A 21,164-nucleotide genomic window follows, 5' to 3' on the forward strand; every position below is an offset into this window, starting at 1 on the left:
AAGATGAAGTTATTTCCCTGTCCTTTATTACTGAGGACAACTACAACTACTATGTACAGTATATTTACAAGTCTGAATATAATGATCTATAGAGAGAGCGAGCTTGGTCCACGCGCCTACTGTTCTACTACGCGTCTATCTTAATCTTGCCCTACGGCACTTGGGCTATGCCCGAACAGAATCTCGTCCTGACAAGTACGAACTACTGGCTGGAAGAAGGCCCCGCGCCATCTTGGCCAGGGGTTATATCTCCGCTCCTGAACTCAAAGTTCTGTCCCTACCTCCTTGGGTCTTACGGGCATTGCTAAACTGATCATCCAGTCACTAGCGCCCTCAAGTGGCTATTCTCAATAGTTGTCACAGTAAGTGCTGCTACCTAGGCACTACTGTCTTACTTTATCGTCATCTTTCCTTGTTTCCCTAGTGCATCTGTACTGACCCTGAATGGCCTTGCACTGGGCTTTATTTCTTTGTCGGCTTCGGCGGCCCGCTGCCATACTAGCTCTGTTTGTCGATACACAGTAAATACCTTGTTGTGATCAACAAGTCCCCGCTCTTAGTCAACTCTTGTGTAAGCGCACTTCGCAAGCTCTCTCCACTACATGTAACTTCTTGAAATGTTTCCCTTTTCTTACAGTAACTAAATCTGCCTATAATTATTATTCAATTACATTAATGCTACAAGGTGTCTCCTGTCTTTGATTATCATTCTAACACTAATTAATCTCCTCTGACACCTTGAGCTCAAGACTCGGCTGCTAACCCCGGCTGCCTTCCACCTGGCAGTCCGCCGGTTCGAGTCCGTGGGAGGTCGGTACACGACAGACTCAGCGAGGGATCCCACCTCTACCGCCTCAACTGCAGTTTCTTAATGCGTGAGACTTGGGTTGGGAGAATACAACTAGGGAGTAGGACCAGTAACTCGCCCTAGCATCCTCACCTGCTATGCCGAACAGGGGCCTTGTGGGGGAAGGGAAGATCGGAAGGGGTAGACAAGGAAGAGAGAAGGAACCGGCCGTGGTCTTACGTTAGGGACCTTCTCGGCATTTGCTTGTGGAGAAGTGGGAAACCACGGAATATTATTTCGAGGATGGCTGAGGTGGGAATCGAGCCATATCTACTCAGTCGATATGCCGAGGCTGAGTGGACCCCGTTCCAAGCCTAGTAACAATTTTCAATTTCGTGGTAAAGCCGGGAATCGAACCCTACCTCCGGGGGTAGCAGCTAATCACACTAACTACTACACCACAGGGGCAGAAAATATTATTTTAGAATTTTATTTGTGAGATTGAATTGTCTAAGAACGTATTTACCCTTTTTAATAATCAGTACTAATTTTTGACATTTGCTATTTATATGTGATGCCAGTCAACAATCTGACGTCCTCTCTTTCATGTAGGTGTGCTAAATGTGAGATGTGAGACGTCATAAAATTTACTTACATGCCATTTTCGTAGCCACACTACAAAATGTGATAAATTTCTTAATTCATAAAACTTTTCCAATACGTAGTTTTCGCATAAATATTTCTCCTTGTGGAAATTGTAGAATTCGCTCTTTAGACTAAACATTTTTTGACATCCAAATTGACGATGGTACCGTTCTTTACCAAACCCAGTAAGCGAAAGTTATTTTTTTTTTTTTTTTTTTTTTGCTAGTTGCTTTACGTCGCAACGACACAGATAGGTCTTATGGCGACGATGGGACAGGAAAAGGCTAGGAGTGGGGAGGAAGCGACCTTGGCCTTAATTAAGGTACAGCCCCAGCATTTGCCTGGTGTGAAAATGGGAAACCACGGGAAACCATTTTCAGGGCTGCCGACAGTGGGGTTCGAGCCTACTATCGCCCGAATACTGGATACTGGCGGCACTTAAGAGAATGCAGCTATCGAGCTCGGTGCAAGAATTGGTCAGGATGATCTTCGAACTCAAGTTTAGAGCTACACAACCCATAACCCAATGGCTTTTAACTATTGGCAGCTCTACCGTATTCATTTAAGTTATATCATAATGGAAAGACGATCCTCTAGACTCAGTAAAATGAAATGGCGTATGTATTTTAGGACCAGGAGTGTCCGAAGACAAGTGCAGACGACATATAGCCCCAGCCCCCGTTCCAGCGAAATTAACCAATTATGGTTAAAATTTCCGACCCAGCCGGGAATCGAACCCGGGACCCCTGTGAGCAAAGACTAGCACGCCCGGGCGAGTTGGCCGTGCGCGTAGAGGCGCGCGGCTGTGAGCTTGCATCCAGGAGATAGTAGGTTCGAATCCCACTATCGGCAGCCCTGAAGATGGTTTTCCGTGGTTTCCCATTTTCACACCAGGCAAATGCTGGGGCTGTACCTTAATTAAGGCCTCGGCCGCTTCCTTCCAACTCCTAGGCCTTTCCTATCCCATCGTCGCCATAAGACCTATCTGTGTCGGTGCGACGTAAAGCCCCTAGCAAAAATAAAAATAGATTAGCACGCTAACCATTTAGCCATGGAGCCGGACTCTAGACTTACTGAGGTGCAGTTGTACGGGCAAGCATACTATCACAAAGTTGTGTAGAAGTTTGAATTCTGACATGGAATGGAAAGCATGCACCTATTAGAACCGCTGCTGCCTGCGGGTTGCGTTAACTTTAACCAGCAAGCTGAAGGATTAAAATCGCCGCTACTATGGGCAATAAACTCTCAAACTAAAGAGGCCGACCAGTCAACGTATAGCGTTCCCTGTGGACCTCCCCTAGCGAAACAAAGTGAACCACTCTCTCCGACATAGCTGTTAGAGATGACCGTAACAGACATGCCAATTTAGATATTTCAAGATACGAGAGTGAAATTAGATACACGCAGCACGTCTACGTAATATATTATCAGAGAGCAAGTTGGCCGTGCGGTTATGGGCGCACAGCTGTGAGTTTGCATTCGGAAGATAGTGGGTTCGAACTGAAGGTGTTTTTCATGGTTTCCCGATTTACACCAAGAAAATGTTGGGGCTGTACCTTAATTGAGGCCACGGCCGCTTCCTTCCCACTCCTAGCCACTTCCTATCCCATCGTCGCCATGAAACCTATATGTGTCGGTGCGACGTAAAGCCAATTGCAAAAAACAAAACCAAAAACATACATATATTATCATTATAGATCGTTATGCCATTCAGCGTTCAGTATACAAGCCTGTGAATTTACTAAACGTCGCCACAATCCTCTATTTGCAACTAGTGCTGTAGCCTCATTTATTTCTATACTTCTTATCTTTAAATCGTTAGAAACTGAATCTAACCATCGTCGTCTTGGTCTCCCTCTACTTCTATTAACGTCCATAGCAGATCCATAAGAGTCTATTATTCTCCTAAGTAACCTGTCCTCCTCCATTCGCCTCATATGAAACCACCACCGAAGCTGGTTTATGCGTACAGCTTCATCGATCAAGTTCACTCCTAACATAGCCTCATTTCCTCATTCCGAGTACCCTCCTGCCATTATTCCCACCTATTTGTACCAGCAATCATTCTCGCTACTTCCATGTCTGTTACTTCTAACTTATGTATAAGATATCCTGACTCCACCCAGCTTTCGCTCCCGTAAAGCAAAGTTGGTCGGAAAACAGACCGATGTAAAGATAGTTTCGTCCGGGAGCTGACTTCCTTCTTAGAGAATACTGTTGATCGCAACTGCGAGCTTTGTATCATCAATCTGGCATTCAATTATGTTGTATTACCTACTTACATCAATTTAGCCTTAGAAATGCTAATTTTTATTCCATACTCATTGCACCTATTTTCAAGTTCCAAAATATTAGACTGCATGATTTCGGCACAATCTGCCATCAAGACCAAGTGGTCAGCATAGGCCAGACTGCTTACTACATGTCCACCTAACTGACTGAATTCCTCCCTGCCACTTGATACCTTTCAGCAAAGGTGAAAAATTACAGCCTTGTCTAACCCCTGTAAGTACCCTGAACCAAGAACTCATTCTACCATCAATTCTCACTGAAGCCCAATTGTCAAACATAAATGCCTTTGATTGATTTTGATAATCTACCTTTAATTCCGTAGTTCCCCAGTAAGGCAAAATTCCTTTCGCTCGGTACCCTATCATATGCTTTCTCTAGATCTACGAAACATAAACGCAGCGATCTATTCCTCTCGTAATATTTTTTAACTACCTGGTGCATACTAAAAATGTGATCCTGACAGCCCGTCTGTGGTCTGAAACCACACTGGTTTCCATCCAACTTCTTCTCAGCCACTGATCGCACCCTCCCTTCCAAGATACCAGTGAATACTTTGCTTGGTATACTAATCAATGAGATATCTATAGTTGTTGCAATCCTTCCTGTTCCCTTGTTCATAGAAAGTTGCAATTATTGCTTTTTGTCCAGTCTGAAGGTACCTTACCAACACTCCGTGGTAATCTTACTACTCTATGAAAAAAAAATCTTCAGAATCTCGTAAACCAACGTGGAATATAAATATGCTTTGCAGTTGTTTGTAGGAATTTTTCGATTTCAGGAACAGTAGGAATATTCACCTTGGAGAACTATAGATACCTACTAGCAATAATATGTACAATTTCTTCATACCGAGCGAGTGGGCTACGTGGTTAGAAAATGTAGTTATCACCTCACATTCAGGGGATGGTGCGTTCGTACCGCACTCTGTACAAACCTGATGTTGAATTCTTTTCTTTTCTTTTTTGTTTGTTTTTTTTTTTTTTTGTTTCCCATTATCGACTAGAAGAATGTTGAAGCTGTACCTTACTTAAAGTCATGGTCACTTCTTTCCTAATCCTAGCACTTCCCTATCCCATCGTCACAGTAACTACTGTCCGTGTCGGTGTAACACAAAAAAAGGAATTTCATAAAAAATGGATGAAATTCTACGAAATGTGCAACATTTAACTACAGCATTTACTTATTCTTAGCATGTTCTATTATTATGAAGTATAAACTTCTAAATGAATGAGACCACTCAAACATTCCCCTGTGGGTGGAGCGGTAGAATAACAACACTCACGGTATCTAATAATCTATCATAAGAGGTGACTAGGAAGTTCCCCAGGATTGTGAACACGGATTCCGTAGCTGAGTCCTGGTATTGCTTCCAATTACTTGTACTTCCATCTATCCTATCAGACCTCTCTTGGTCAACTTTTGTTCTCTCCGACCCGAACGCTATTAGAGCATTCGAGGGCTAGGGAGTCTTCATTTTTTTCACGCCCATCGTGGCCCTTAGCTTTCTTTGGCCGATATCATGTTTCGAAGTGTAGGATCCCTTCTATTTTTTCTCTCTGATTAGTGTTATATAGAGGATGGTTGCCTGGTTGTTCTTCCCCCTAAAAGAATAATCAACAAACTCCAAAATCCGGCTCCATGGCTAAATGGTTAGCGTGCTGGCCTTCGGTCAAAGGGGTCCCGGGTTCGATTCACGGTAGGGTCGGGAATTTTAACCATCATTGGTTAATTTCACTGGCACGGGGGCTGGGTGTATGTGTCGTCTTCATCATCATTTCATCCTCATCACGACGCGCAGGTCACCTACGGGAGTCACATCAAAAGACCTGCCCACCTGGCAAGCCGAACATGTCCTCGGACACTCCCGGTGCTAAAAGCCATATGCCATTTCATTTCATTCACCACCACCAATCAAACACGTTTATTATTAACAATTTACAGATTCATAATAACAAAACAAGAGTAATTTCTAATATTCACTACGGGCAGATCAATTCTGCAGTTTATCGTTAAAATTCTCTGTGGCATTTTTTTTTTTTTTTTTAGAAATATCCAAATTTTACAACTTAATCTATTGGAACCGGGCGAGTTGGCCGTGCGGTTAGGAGCGCGCGGCTGTGAGCTTGCATCTGGGAGATAGTGGGTTCGAATCCCACTATCGACAGTCCTGAAGATGGTTTTCTGTGGTTTCCTATTTTCACACCAGTTAAATGCTGGGACTGTTCCTTAAGGCCATGGCCGCTTCCTTCCAACTCCTAGGCCTTTCCTATCCCATCGTCGCTATAAGACCTATCCGTGTCGGTGCGACGTATAGCCACTAGCAAAAAAAAAAAAATATTTGCAAGAGTAATGTAACTAAATACTTGAAGTAGTATAGCAATTATCGTCATGCAGCTTTGTTTGTTTCACCACATGCCATTACATATTTACTGTGTTTTCTAATTTAATTGTGAAACATGGCTGTCATTGTAATTACTCTGTGTTGCACCAAGAAGAGCCTTGGCTCAGGTGCCTGCATTGAAAATAAAATCATTTACAGTTACATTTTTAGGAGTCATAGTAATATTAAAGCGAAATTTGACCTTTTTGCGAGTACCGTGGGCGAGTAACATATACTAAACATGTGAGTGGTTCGGCTGCGCAGTTCGCTGTTACCTTGCACTTGGGGAATGGTGGGTTTGAATACAACCGTCGGCAGCCCTGAAAATGGTTTCCCCGTTTTCACATCAGAGAAATCTTAGAGTTGTACCTTAATTAAGGCCGTGGTCACTTACTTCCCAGTCCTAGTCCTGTCCAGTCCCAATCGCCATACAACAGTTTTTCTTTGCTAACTGGCAGTTGCACTCGTTGACGGGAATATAACTTCGAATATGCAGCTGATGACACCAGTGTATCATCCTACTTGTCGCACTAACATATCGAAGTTTTCCGGCGACGGAAGGATGGGAAAGGGCTAGGATCGGGAAGGTAGTGGCCGTGGCGTTAATTAAGGTACAGCCCCAGTATTTGCCTGGTCTAAAATAGGAAACTACGGAAAACCGTCATCGGGGCTGTCGATGGTAGGATTTGAACCCACTATCTAGCTGAAGAAGTTTCGTTTATCTCCAGGTGTCTCTACTGTCGACTTATGTACCAACTCACTGGTGGGAAGACAGACAATTATTCTTGAGAGAAAATTTAGGCTCAAAGTTTACAAAACTGTAAAGTTTGTAGATAATTTTCTGTGTTCTTAGGTTACTAGCACTGCTATATCTTCCCTCTTCATGTAAATTATCCACCAATCACAAATTTTTTATACTTATTAAATTAGCCAGTAGAAATTGGTGGTGGGTGCAGGGTTCCTGCCCATAGATTTCTCAATCTTCCTCTCCGCTAAAAAACAAAAAAAAAATAGCTGGGACCTTCTGGGCCATGTTGTCTTTTCCATCGCTCCGGTCAAGAAGTTTAGAGTGTGTTCGTAGCGGAGGCAGGGTGCAAGCCTCGCCCGTCATTGGAAGGCCTACCAGCTCAAGGTAATGGCAGACATCTTTTAATCACGTGATAGTGTCACAAATCTGACTAGAGGGGAAGGTTTAAAAATTATTTCCTAATGTAAATCTTTCAATTTTTCAATTTAAATTTCCAAACAAGTCTAAGGACTTTATTCTAACTTAGGCAAAAAGAGTGTTAACCCTCATGTATTTCCCATTCAACTTGGTATTGGGGTGACTATGATTTTGTGAACTTAAAAATTTATATCTTCCTTCTGGTATTTAATTATTTATCACCATCTATTCACCACTGTATTACAGGCTTAGCCTCTGTAATTTTGGGCCATAAGCCCATATAGGTTTTTAAGAACTGTCAAGTGTATTTCAAAGGAGTGCAGGTGTTCACCTCCTAACATTTTGGTTTTCGGCCGATACATTACTTCTTTTCTTTTTTCACTAAGGCCAAGTAGAATTGGCACTTACTCCCTCTGTTAATATTTTTCCTATTTAAATGTCACTTAGGCTGTCGAGCGAGTAAGACAGTCAAAACTGTTTGTATTTGATGTACTGTACAGTTTAGATTATGCCTTGGAGAGGCTTGATCGTAATAAGTTGGAGAGTAGTATCGTAAAGGATTAATTGAATGGAGCAGTGGTGCTATTTGAACATTTGTAAATTTGGAGCTTCAAGCTCACTCAGTAAATTATTGTGTACCTGATTGTTTTAGGGTCTTCCAAATCATTGTGGTTACTAGAGCTGACGAGCTAACCTTTGTTTATCCAAATGTTATTTAATATTGTTCATATAAATTTGAATTAAAAAAAGAAATCTAATTTCAAATTTTAGAGTTTTTAATTATACTTTGATCTCTTCTTTGTTAATCCATTCACGCCCGAACTTTCTTACACCTCTTTACTCTACGGCACTCCCGCAACAAGAGTAATAATAATGATAATCAGTTGACACGTCTGTGTTTAGACTTTTACCAGCCAATTGCCTTGATCGTTTCACAAAGAGCTGGGAGTTTGTGATGTCCAGATATTGGCTTCGTGTGTTGCGTTTTTTGAAGTTTCATTTTTATCGGTAGGTATACTGGATACCTATCGATAAGGGTGCTGTATCTTACATATTTGACGACAGGAAAACCGAAAAAAAGTAGAAATTTGGCAGCCATATTTCAGCCGGTTTAAAACCCTGAAAGTCAAATTTGTAATTGGAATAGTACGATAAACTGAATAGTTTGTAATGGTCATTATACTTAAAATAATTTTGTGCTTCTAAACCTTAAATGTTGAGTGATGAATTCATGGAAACGGGTTGTGGACTTGCATAAATTGTTACATTTTCTGCGGTTGGTTTAAACGGTCATGACATAAAGGATTTCAAAAATTAATTAATGACGGGTAATCATTATATTTAAACAGTAAATTCGGGTTTAATTTATAAGTTGACACAAGTGCCTCACAACAATAAACGGAATAACAATAAGGACGTGAGGCCTCTGGAGAGGCCTGGTGTACGTATTTCGAGTTGACGCTGTATAGGCAACCTGCATATCTGTGATAATGGGGCCCTAATATGAATTATAATGCTGAACACAGCCGTTGACTACGAGATACACAAGGCCGGGAAATACAGCACACTAGACTCGTCCTCGAGATACTTCCGGCAAGTGCCGCTAGAGTTCTCTTTACTGATCTGTCTCACCCGCTCATTACAACACGTTCGAATATGAAAAACTATAAAAATTCATTAAAACTAGTAATTTCAGAAGGAAGCAAACAGATATGAGATCAAAGATAGACCAAGAGGAATTGTTTGACTTATTTTCTACAACGTATTTCTTACAATATGCTTAAAATAAGTAATTTACGAAAGAAGCAGAGAAATCTGATAGCGAGTTTGTCACTTTTTACCGATTCCTTTCATAGTGCCTCAGGGTATCCGATAAGCGTATCGAGATTGCGGTCATAAATAACTTTGGGTTTAATCGCCCTTTATCCAATTATCAGCGAGCTTTTCCTCCGCACATCTGATATTTTGACATTCGTATTGAAGCCGCTGTTTGGTGAGCGATGTTATGCCCGTTACGCAAATATTTAGCGTCGTTTCACCGTATTTCTCTTTTTTCTTCCCGTAAAATGAAACTTGTGTTTGCCTCTGTGGTGTAGTGGTTAGTGTGATTAGCTGTCACCCCAGGAGGTCCGGGTTCAATTCCCGGCCCTGCCACGAAATTTGAAAAGTAGTACGAGGGCTGGAACGGGGTCCACTCAGCCTCAGGAGGTCAACTGAGCAGAGGTGGATTCGATTCCCACCTCAGCCATCCTCGAAGTGGTTTTCCGTGGTTTCCCACTTCTCCTCCAGGCAAATGCCAGGATAGTACCTAACCTAAGGCCACGGCCGCTTCCTTCCTTCTTTCCTGCCTGTCCTTTCCAATCTTCCCATCCCCCCACGAGGCCCCTGTTCAGCATAGCAGGTGAGGCTGCCTGGATGAGGTACTGGTCATCCTCCCCAGCTGTATCCCCCGACCCAAAGTCTGGTGCTCCAGGATACTACCCTTGAGCGGTAGAGGTAGAATCCCTCGTTGAGTCCGAGGGAAAAACCGACCCTGGAGGGTAAACGGTTGAAAAAAAGAAGAAGAAATTAAATTCGTTCTAACAGGAATAAAGCTCCTAAACGACCAATTTTAGCATGCTATTAAATTTGGTTTGATTTTTTGTCAAGTTCAGACACCGTTAAACTTTTTTTCTGATTTCATTACCCGTATCCTACTTCTCAGTTTACAGATTATTTTCGGTAATCTGGTATTTAATTTCCTCATCCGTATATTTTTTAGATTTTACAGAGATACTCGTAAACCTTCCTTGATATAGAAACAAGACTTGTACTCCTTCTTCGTTTGTGGCTGACGTATGAAGGTATGGTATGTTCATAGTCATCTGAATCGGAACTTTTACTAAATTTTGAGGGCAATACATCAGTTTTGGGAGCTGGACCCTTCCTGCGTTTGACATTTTCCTGTTTGTGAACAGAATACACAATGAAAACAGGAGGAAATTTGATTGATGCGCTTACACTGAAATCTGTTTTATGAGAAGAATTGTTAGGTACCTAAAGAGATCCTACCATATCACCTTGCCTAGAAATAGTTTGCTTCCATTTGTCCCTTAAACAGCACTCGGAAGAGAAACTATGAAACGTCAATTTTCATGCTTTTTTAGTGTCATCCGAAATACAGAGATGGACACAACAGTGCACACTCTTCGCAACCTAACAGACACTCACCGACAGAAACAATATTCACAATAAATTGCACAAAATCAACACAGCATCACAATTACTCCGCATATCACAATGTTATAGTCCACCAAGAACCATCCTATACAGAACGGAAACCTGACATCTAGCGGTCAAAACGTGAACACTGTCGGGCCGCTTTTTCCGCGACAAATTAGTAGCTATGTCTCGGCCTTGTATATCTCGTAAGGCAACGACACAGCACAAACATCCCACCCCCGAGCCATAGGAATTAACTAATGAAAGTTAAAGTCTCCAACTCCGGCGGGAATCGAATCCGGGATCACTTGATTCAAGGCCAACATGTTAACCACTCTCATTTCAATGAATACATGATGCACTGAAGAACTGCAGAAAAAATATTTTTTAAATATGAAACGACATATTAACTATTCCTGAAATGAATATCTTCTTCAGCCTATATCCCTGTCTGCAGTATCCCGATCATATATGCTTTTTCAGAATCTTGGAATTCCAATAAATAAGCTCGTGTTCTCGTGGTGCGGATTTTTAAGACACACCTCCAATATCGGTTAGCTGAATGTACCATCGTGCAATTCTTAATTCTCTGGCAGTACGAGGAATTGAACCAGTTCCCCTTATGACTTTAGAATTTTCAAAACCAAAGCGAAACTTCGTAGTGTCCTCGCATAGATTCTGTACAATCCACTTGTGTTATTTCTCTTTGGAACGACGAATCTACGGTCCAGCTTTCAGTTCATCACCTAAAATGAAATTAAGGAAATGGATGACTGACAGGGATGACAAGATAACCTATTTTATATTATTCTTATCCTGAAGTTTGCTATAAAGTTCCGAGAACGAAAATTCGATTGTGAATCTTTTCAAGGGGCACGCTTACTCAGCTAGATGTAACTGTACGCGACGAACGCGAAAACACTCAGTTTATGCTCAGAACTTTGTCAGGCAGGTTGTCGAATAGCTAGTGCGTGGTATTCCTTGTGCGTCTTGTTCGCCTGGGAACTGATAGGATTACGTGTACGCATTTGTGTATCCAGTGAAATGCAGACATATTCCTAATGCCTTACGGTGACACTTTTTGCGTAACATGTTAGTTGAAACGATACAATTTCTAACCCGCTTGATATAGGTCAGTCGAATAAGTTGGAGCTTGTTACATGTTGTTCCTCTTATTTTGAAGGTGCCATTTTCTGGCGAAGAATGGCGGTCGATATGCAGCGGCGCGAAACGTGGACATAGTGCTCAACCTATACCAGTCCATGAAATTCTTTAACCAGGCCTCCTACGTCTTTCTGTCATTGTGTGACAAGTTGCAAGAATCTGTACTTGTTGCTCTGGCCAAAATAACCAAATTCTGCATTTTGTTCGTGAATATGACTTCAGTCTTCTTTTTGAGTCGATCCAGTTTCTCGAAATTTCGAATTCGTCCGTCCATGAAATGTGGGTCATCAACGCCTGTACACCCACATTTCGAATGTCTTCAGTAACTTTCAGAGAGCCAGGGTAAGTGTCCATTCTTTCAATCCGTGTAACAACGTTGGAAGAAGTTTAAGATTCAGTTGTAGACAACGAGTCGTCCACAAAATGGAGGTTTTTCTGTCCCTCCACGTTGATAGGCCTAATAATGCCTAGAGACATGGTATTTTTGCATTAATGTCTATAAGATTTTGCGCGAAGGTTACCAATATTCGCCTTATTTCGCGAAATAGATCAAGCCCTCTCGCTTAAATTTCGCTTTAATTAAATTTTAAAATTAATCATGAAAGCTTTCATTATTGTGGGTTTGAATTATTTGTATGAATGTTGTAACGGTTCAAATCCCGTTACAAGATGATATCTGTATTTTTATTATTGTATGATTTTATCTGTATTTTATTATTATTATTATTATTATTATTATTATTATTATTATTATTATTATTATGTCAGTATTATTATTATGTCAGTATTATTATTATGTTATCTGTGATGTTGTACTATTATTGTAATTATCCGTTTTATTCAATTTTGCAATTGCCTGTTGCTTGCAAGATTGCACTTAGATGTATACATATATACGTATGTGTAGTATAACACTCAATACCTGTACAGTGAGAATTGTTGTATATATCAGAGATTGGAAGTGACGTTGTTATATTGCGACACCACTGGCGATTCTGCCAAGTCATCGCCGCGCCTTGGCTATGTCATCGTATTTATTTAGATATGCGCGCATCGACTTAGTCGCCGCGGGGCTATTTCACCACTGTATGTAATATCTGTCGCGTAGGTGGGAGTATGTCATTGTTATTTTTGGAGATTACGTAGCTGTGTCAACCAACGTCTATATAAGGTGGATGCACATTGTAGCGTCAGTCATTACTTATACGGATGCAGTACAGTGAAGTAGTCTACTAGATCAAGAGGCCTTAGGTGGTCAGCCAACCAGTGTGAACGAGAGATGGTGAAGACTCAGTGAGCCATTATTAGTCATTGAGAGAGTGAGACCAAATGGTTGGTCCGTCACTTAGTGGAAGACGCGGACGCAAGGCTTACCAAGGAGTCAGAGAGGGCAACCCTGGACCTACCAAGAGGTCATACCATATTGACTTACAAAGAAGTCAGATGATATGGAGAAGAAGCAGTCTCAAGGATGTATCACCACGTTAGGCGTGACACATCTACAGTAAACACCAGAGCAATGGATTACGTCGTAATTACACTAAAAGTGTTGAAGGTACAGTCAAGTGAATCAGTGAGGGAAATATTTCGTATAAATTGTTAAATGTCCGGTCAAGAAGAATTCAAATTCATGCCTAGTTTCTTTTAGTTGCAATGTCATAATTTCACATTCTCATCTGTTTTATCGCAACAAGACTCACTATTTTTTGATATATTATTTAAAGAATATATATTGTTCTATCAAACGAATTCATAGTTTCATTTCATTGACAGTAAAATATCTTAACCTCAAAATTAATGGGGAAACCGAACGCCAATCTCCTTTTCCCAGAACTTATATAGTATGTTGTCAAAAGTAAGCCTATTACCCCACACCCTAGAGATAGTCAAGAGTCTCATTCTATTATTGCTGTACTGAGTGACAGCTGGCGCCCTTCAAATAATGTATGTGTAAGTAAGCAGGTAACAAGTAAGTGTGAGTACAAGGTTCAACAAGTGTGTACTTTATTTAATGAATGTTAATTTTCATAATTTCCATTTTAAATGCAGATATTCAGATTTTTCAAGTTAAATTCAGATTGGTATGTTTCAAAAGTTAGTCAGCGACTTAGGAACATGTTCACAATGTGTCGACGCAACGTGGGACTTGAATAAATTCAGAATTTGTTCTGAATGACAGCATATCATAGGTTCATTTTGGGAGGAGTGTGCGCATTTAAGCCAACGGAAATTATTACCGGTAAATGTCAAGAGTGTAATTTTGTGATATATATTTGTATTTTGGGGATATGTCAAGGGATTTGAAGAGGGAAATTAATTTGAGATCGCGTACTATCACTAGTGAACCAAAGATGGACAAGGAAGACAATAACAAGTCATGTGACGACGAGGTCATTGCTTCTGCGGACATCCAAAGTGAAATTCAGAGTAGGCAGCAGGTGAATACGATGGAAAATTCTGAGGAAATTCAGGAAAGTTCAGAAATTGAGAAGCACACTGAAACTCAAAAGGAAATCGTGGGGGGGATGAACCAAGATATTCTAAATTTGCTGCTGGCCCAAATGACCGGGCTCAAGGAACAAATAAATACAAGTAGTGAAAATAGTAATAAACGAATGGAAAAGATGAGTGAAAATAATAAGAAAGAGATGAAAGAGATGAAAGAATTAATTAGTAATAGTAATGAAAATAGTAATAAACGAATGGAAAAGATGAGTGAAAATAATAAGAAAGAGATGAAAGAGATGAAAGAATTAATTAGTAATAGTAATGAAAATAGTAATAAACGAATGGAAAAGATGAGTGAAAATAATAAGAAAGAGATGAAAGAATTAATTGATAGTAGTAATGAAAATTGTAATAAACAGATTAAATCTCTAAGTAATAAAATGGAACAAGTAATTAGTAATAACGAAAATAGTAAGGAAGAGATGAAAGAATTAATTTGTACTAATAATGAAAATTGTAATAAACAGATTGACTCCATAAGTAGTAAAATGGAGGAAATGATTGGTAGTTGTAACGAAAATCTTAATGTGATCAATGATAAAATAGATGGGTTAAGTGAATCACTAAATTCCAAAATAGATACTAAGATAGTAGAGGTAACTGGTCAAATATGCAAGTTAGAAAATAAGTTAAACAAAGAGTGTGTTGACCTTAGAGAAGAAATGAAGTCGAGTCGGAGCGATCTTCATACTCAAATTGAGCATGTCAAAGGAACATGTACAGAGAATATCAAAGAGTTAAGTAATAAGATTTCTAGTAATCGGGAAGAAATTCACGAGATTGTAGACAAAAGAATAGACAAGATCCATAATGCAGTGGGGCAAGATATGAGGGAATGTGTCAGTAAGGTAGAAACGTTTGAAAAAGAGCTTGGGCAGGTCAGAGAACTAAAGAATAAACAAGAAACTTTGTCGCAGAAGGTTACAGAGAAAGAGGAAACATTACAGGATGAATTGAGAATAATGGAAGAGAATGCGGAGAGAGTGGCGGAAGAAAAAGTTTTGAATTGCCAGAAGGTACTACGGCAAGAAATGAGAGAAGGTCAGATTACCAGAGAAATAATCGTAACGAGTGGTTTGTACAATAGGGACCAAGATTTGCCTAAGTTTACTGGAAAACAATTTAATCCTATGGAATTTGTAACATTAGTTGAGAAAAGGTTTGCAAATAAGTTGAGGGATAATATTATCGAATGGGAAGACGTGTTAGAGATCTTGTCTAAGTCCTTCATCGGTGAAAGTAAAACCTGGTTTCAAGTGTACCGTAATAACATGTCTAATTTGGAAGAATTTAAAGAGAAGTTCATTAATAAATTTTGGGATGAGAATGTCCAGGGTCGCGAGAGAGAACGGATTATGTTTGGTAAATATAGACACCAGGAGGGAGTGTCTATGACAGAATACTTTCTGGCACACGTGCTTATCTGGAAAAATCTTAATAGTATTGGTTCAGAAGTTGATATCGTAAGGATTATGTTAAAACATTATTCTGATAGGATTAGGGAAGCTGCGTGCATGCAGAAAGTCAGTACTATCAAAGAAATGGAGGTATTGTTAGATAGTTTTGATTCTCTGAATAGTAGCATAGGGGGTAGTCGACCGCAAAGTAGAACTGTAGAGGGAGTGGGAAACAGGTCAGATAATTATCAGAGGAGAGGTAACAATTATGATCAGACGAGGGCTAATAGGAATTTCAATAGTGATAGAGGTCAGCAGAGTTACCCGAGACAATCCGACAATGGGAGGCGTGGGGATTTGAGTCATAGAGATGAAAATAGGCCTAACGCGAATGTTATTCAGGATCCATCATTGAGCCAGCGCACTTTAAACTCTCAGCGGACTGCATAAACAGGTCACGTGAACAGTCCGAAGGTAAAAGTTGTCAAAAACAGGTAGGTAGTGTAGATAATTGTGTAGTAAGAGTAGATTTAAGAGAACAACGTGATTGTGACCTAAGTAGTGATAAGTCTAATGTTGTAAGTGATGACGTAGTCATAGGTAATAAAGTAAGAAATAGTAGTATTAATTTAGATATAAGGAGTGATTTGTTAAGTGATGTAAGTAGGTATAATACTGAGGATATAAGTAGTGAGGTAGTGACTCCGACGATAGAAATTATTATATGGAGAAGAAAAGTGAAGGTATTATTAGACTCTGGTAGTGAAAGGTCATGTATTAGCTCCAAGCTTTACGAGGAAATTCTGAAAGAAAGTCAGAATATAACAGAGATTCCTGTGAGGCAAACCTTCATTATAACAGCGGGGGGTAGCAAGTCACAGAGAGTAAATAAAATGATAGCGGTACCTATTACGATTGAAAATGAATGTAACTTTCAACCATGCCTGGTTGTGCCAAATCTGGTGTATTCAGTTATTTTAGGAGCTGACTGGCTTACAAATCATGGAGCTAGATTAGACTTTGATTCGGGTAGTGTGTGTTTGTCCTGGGGGAAAACTAGCAAACAAGTATGTGTGAATTATGAAGGGTCTGAGGTAAGTGTTGATAACGTGTGTTCTGGTAAAGGTATTAGGGAGGTGAGTGAAGGTGTTCCTAGTGAGAGGAGATGTTTTGACGTGTGTCACTTGTGCATAAGACAGGATCCAAGGGATAGTCTGTATGAGACAGTGGCGAGAAGTAATTTGAGTGAATTACAGGAGGAGCAGTTGTGTTCGATGTTAGGTGAGCATCGAGATGTATTTAGTGATAAGCCAGGAAGAACACATGTATATGAACACAAATTTGTTGTACATGACCATTCATCATTTGTGGGACCTAAGTACCCCATTCCACTCAAATATGCTAGTGCTGTCGAAGAACAGATAAACATTATGCTGGATTACGGAATAATTGAACCATCTTGTAGCCATAGTATTAATCCTTTAATTATCGTTGCCAAGAAGGACGGATCAGTCAGGCTGTGTATTGCCGCCAGGCTTATGAATCAGAGGATTGAGGCAGACCAACAGAGGCCTGAGACAGTGGAAGAACTCATTCAGCGTTTTGAAGGAAAAACATGGTTTTCCATCATGGATTTGTCTTCTTCATTTTGGCAAATTCCCGTCAGAAGAGAGGACAGACCTCTCACAGCTTTCGCATATAAGAATTGTTTGTATCAATTTGCAAGAGTCCCGTTTGGTACAAAAACGTCTTCGGCAGCGTTGATTCGTGCTATGTCTAGAGTTTTAGGTCGGGATACAGGGGATTTTGTTACCATGTACATTGATGACGTAGTAATAGCATCTCACACTTTTGAAGAACACATGGAACATTTGAACATAGTCTTACAGAAAGTTAGAGAGGGTGGCTTCACATTAAAACTGGATAAGTCCACATTTTGCACACAACAGATTACATTTTTGGGGCACACTGTATCTGCACAGGGGGTAAAACCAGAACAAACGAGATTAGAGAAGATTAACAACACGAGCACTCCACGTAATAGTAAACAGTTAAAATCATTTTTAGGGGTTTGTAATTATTTTAGACGTTTTGTCATCCAATATGCAGCGTTGTTAGAGCCATTCAGAGGCTTATTGAAAGGTGGAGCTAAATGGAAGTGGACAGTTGAACATGATGAGGCATTTCTTAGGCTGAAGAAAGGTTTTAATGATGCCGTTATGTTAAAATACCCTATGCCTGATCGCGAGTTCGTACTCATGACCGATGCGTCAGAAAAGGGCATTTCCGGATGTTTGTGTCAGAGGGATGACGAAGGAAATTTGGGTATTGTTTCTTTGGCGAGTCGGGGACTCAGCTTGACTGAAAAAAGGTATACCATCACGGAAATTGAGTTCTTGGCTATTATTTATTCATTAAGCAAATTTAGGATGTATGTATTAGGAAATAAGTTTGAGATATGGACAGATCATCAGGCATTGGTATTTATTAAGACATGTAAGTTAACAAGTAATAGAATGACAAGGTGGATTTTAGCTATCAGTGAATATGACTTCACTATTCGACATATTAAAGGTAAAGATAATGTCTTAGCCGATTTCCTCAGCAGGAATTTATCAGGTAATACGGAGTCCAGGTATGTAGATATCAGAGAAGGAATACTGGTATGTGTGGGTAATGTGACGGACAACATGACAGAACGAGATCGATTACGTCATCTCATGGTGGAACAGGAGAGGGACGATGAGATGAATGTTATCCTGACCTGGTTAAGAGATAAGGAGGCAGATGTTCTTGTGAAGAAAGGTAAACATGAATACAAACTAAGTAGTGGTTTCCTGTCAAGGAAGTGTCATTCTAAAGAATTTAAAGTTTGTGTACCAAAGGCATTACAGGAAGACATGATTTGGTATTATCACAAAGAACTCGGTCATTTTGGGGCAAACAAGGTTCTTTATGCTATTCAAGGGAATTTTGTGTGGAAGAATATGGGAAGGAGTATTAGGAAATTACTTGCGACCTGTGATCTATGTCAACGTAGTAAGCATCCTAACAGGACGTTAGAGGGCCCACGGCAAGCCGTTATTGTAGACAAGCCCGGCCAACTTATATGCGTAGATCTGTTCGGGCAACTAGTAAAATCACGGTATGGATGCCGGTATGTGTTCGTTTTGATTGATGCCTTCAGCAAATATGTCAAAATGTATCCCCTGAGAAAAGCTACGGGAAGGGGTTGCCTAAAGCAGGTTATTAACAGATATATTCCTGAGTTTGGATGTCCACTCAGAATATTATCAGATCACGGCAGTCAGTTCAGTTCAAAGATATGGACTACCAAGTTGAATGAACTGGGTGTTAAGGCCATATATTCGTCTATTCGATACCCACAAGGTAATATGGTCGAGCGGGTCATGAGAGAGATCGGGAGAATATTCAGAGCATACGTACATGATAAGCACAGTTCGTGGTTTTCACGACTGGGTGATGTAGAACGATGGTGTAACACTACGTTACACGAGTCTACGGGATGTACGCCGTATGAAATTCATTTTGGTAGGAAGCCAACCGATCATATTGCAAGTATGTTAGGCTTAGACTTGGGAGAGGGAAAATCTAAGGATTATTATATCCAGCTGGCTAGGGAAAATTTAATCAAAGCAGGCAATAAACGTATTCGCCAGCAGAAAAGGGCAAAATTGGACGAATTCAGTTTGGGTGACAAGGTGCTACTTAGAGTTCCATTCCCATCATCTGCAGAGGCGGGAAATATGTCTAAATTCTTTCTTTTGTATCAGGGGTATTTCACTATTGTGAGCCGTATCGGGAAGTGTGCATATTCCTTAAAAGATCAGGAAGGGAAGATTGTCGGTACTTACAACATTAAGAACTTAAAGAAGTATTTCACGTGAGATTTGTTGAAATAAGAGTAAGATGATTATGTTTTGTGAGAAACTGGCAAAATAAAACTAACATCTACGATTTGCGTGTGAACCAAGTGTCGTATTGGTGTATTGGAAGAATAAGTGCTACATTGTCATGTACTGTGTGACAAAAAAAACGGAGAACAGGACATTGGACAGTTATCTGCGATAACAATATGCAAGAAAAGTTCTCATATAAGTGAATTTTCACAAAATATTTTGATATGTTAAAAAAAGGAGAAGAATGTTGTATATTGATTGAAATTATTTGTGTGTGTTAAATTAAGGGCTATGCTCTTGTGAATTGTATGAGAATGGGACACTGGACAGTTACCTGCGATGACAATGTGCGAGAAGAATTCTCATATATGTGATGTATTATAAAATGTATGGATGCTGAAAAAGAAAATTATTGTTGTATACTCATTTAAAGTGTTTATCTGTGTCAGTGTTATATATATAATTTTGTTCATAAATCAATCGATTCTTTGTTCTTCGATTTATTTATGAGGGAGGCGAATTGTAACGGTTCAAATCCCGTTACAAGATGATATCTGTATTTTTATTATTGTATGATTTTATCTGTATTTTATTATTATTATTATTATTATTATTATTATTATTATTATTATTATTATTATTATGTCAGTATTATTATTATGTCAGTATTATTATTATGTTATCTGTGATGTTGTACTATTATTGTAATTATCCGTTTTATTCAATTTTGCAATTGCCTGTTGCTTGCAAGATTGCACTTAGATGTATACATATATACGTATGTGTAGTATAACACTCAATACCTGTACAGTGAGAATTGTTGTATATATCAGAGATTGGAAGTGACGTTGTTATATTGCGACACCACTGGCGATTCTGCCAAGTCATCGCCGCGCCTTGGCTATGTCATCGTATTTATTTAGATATGCGCGCATCGACTTAGTCGCCGCGGGGCTATTTCACCACTGTATGTAATATCTGTCGCGTAGGTGGGAGTATGTCATTGTTATTTTTGGAGATTACGTAGCTGTGTCAACCAACGTCTATATAAGGTGGATGCACATTGTAGCGTCAGTCATTACTTATACGGATGCAGTACAGTGAAGTAGTCTACTAGATCAAGAGGCCTTAGGTGGTCAGCCAACCAGTGTGAACGAGAGATGGTGAAGACTCAGTGAGCCATTATTAGTCATTGAGAGAGTGAGACCAAATGGTTGGTCCGTCACTTAGTGGAAGACGCGGACGCAAGGCTTACCAAGGAGTCAGAGAGGGCAACCCTGGACCTACCAAGAGGTCATACCATATTGACTTACAAAGAAGTCAGATGATATGGAGAAGAAGCAGTCTCAAGGATGTATCACCACGTTAGGCGTGACACATCTACAGTAAACACCAGAGCAATGGATTACGTCGTAATTACACTAAAAGTGTTGAAGGTACAGTCAAGTGAATCAGTGAGGGAAATATTTCGTATAAATTGTTAAATGTCCGGTCAAGAAGAATTCAAATTCATGCCTAGTTTCTTTTAGTTGCAATGTCATAATTTCACATTCTCATCTGTTTTATCGCAACAAGACTCACTATTTTTTGATATATTATTTAAAGAATATATATTGTTCTATCAAACGAATTCATAGTTTCATTTCATTGACAGTAAAATATCTTAACCTCAAAATTAATGGGGAAACCGAACGCCAATCTCCTT

The sequence above is a fragment of the Anabrus simplex genome, chromosome 5, assembly GCF_040414725.1.
Source record: "Anabrus simplex isolate iqAnaSimp1 chromosome 5, ASM4041472v1, whole genome shotgun sequence".
Taxonomy (NCBI): Eukaryota; Metazoa; Arthropoda; class Insecta; order Orthoptera; family Tettigoniidae; genus Anabrus; species Anabrus simplex.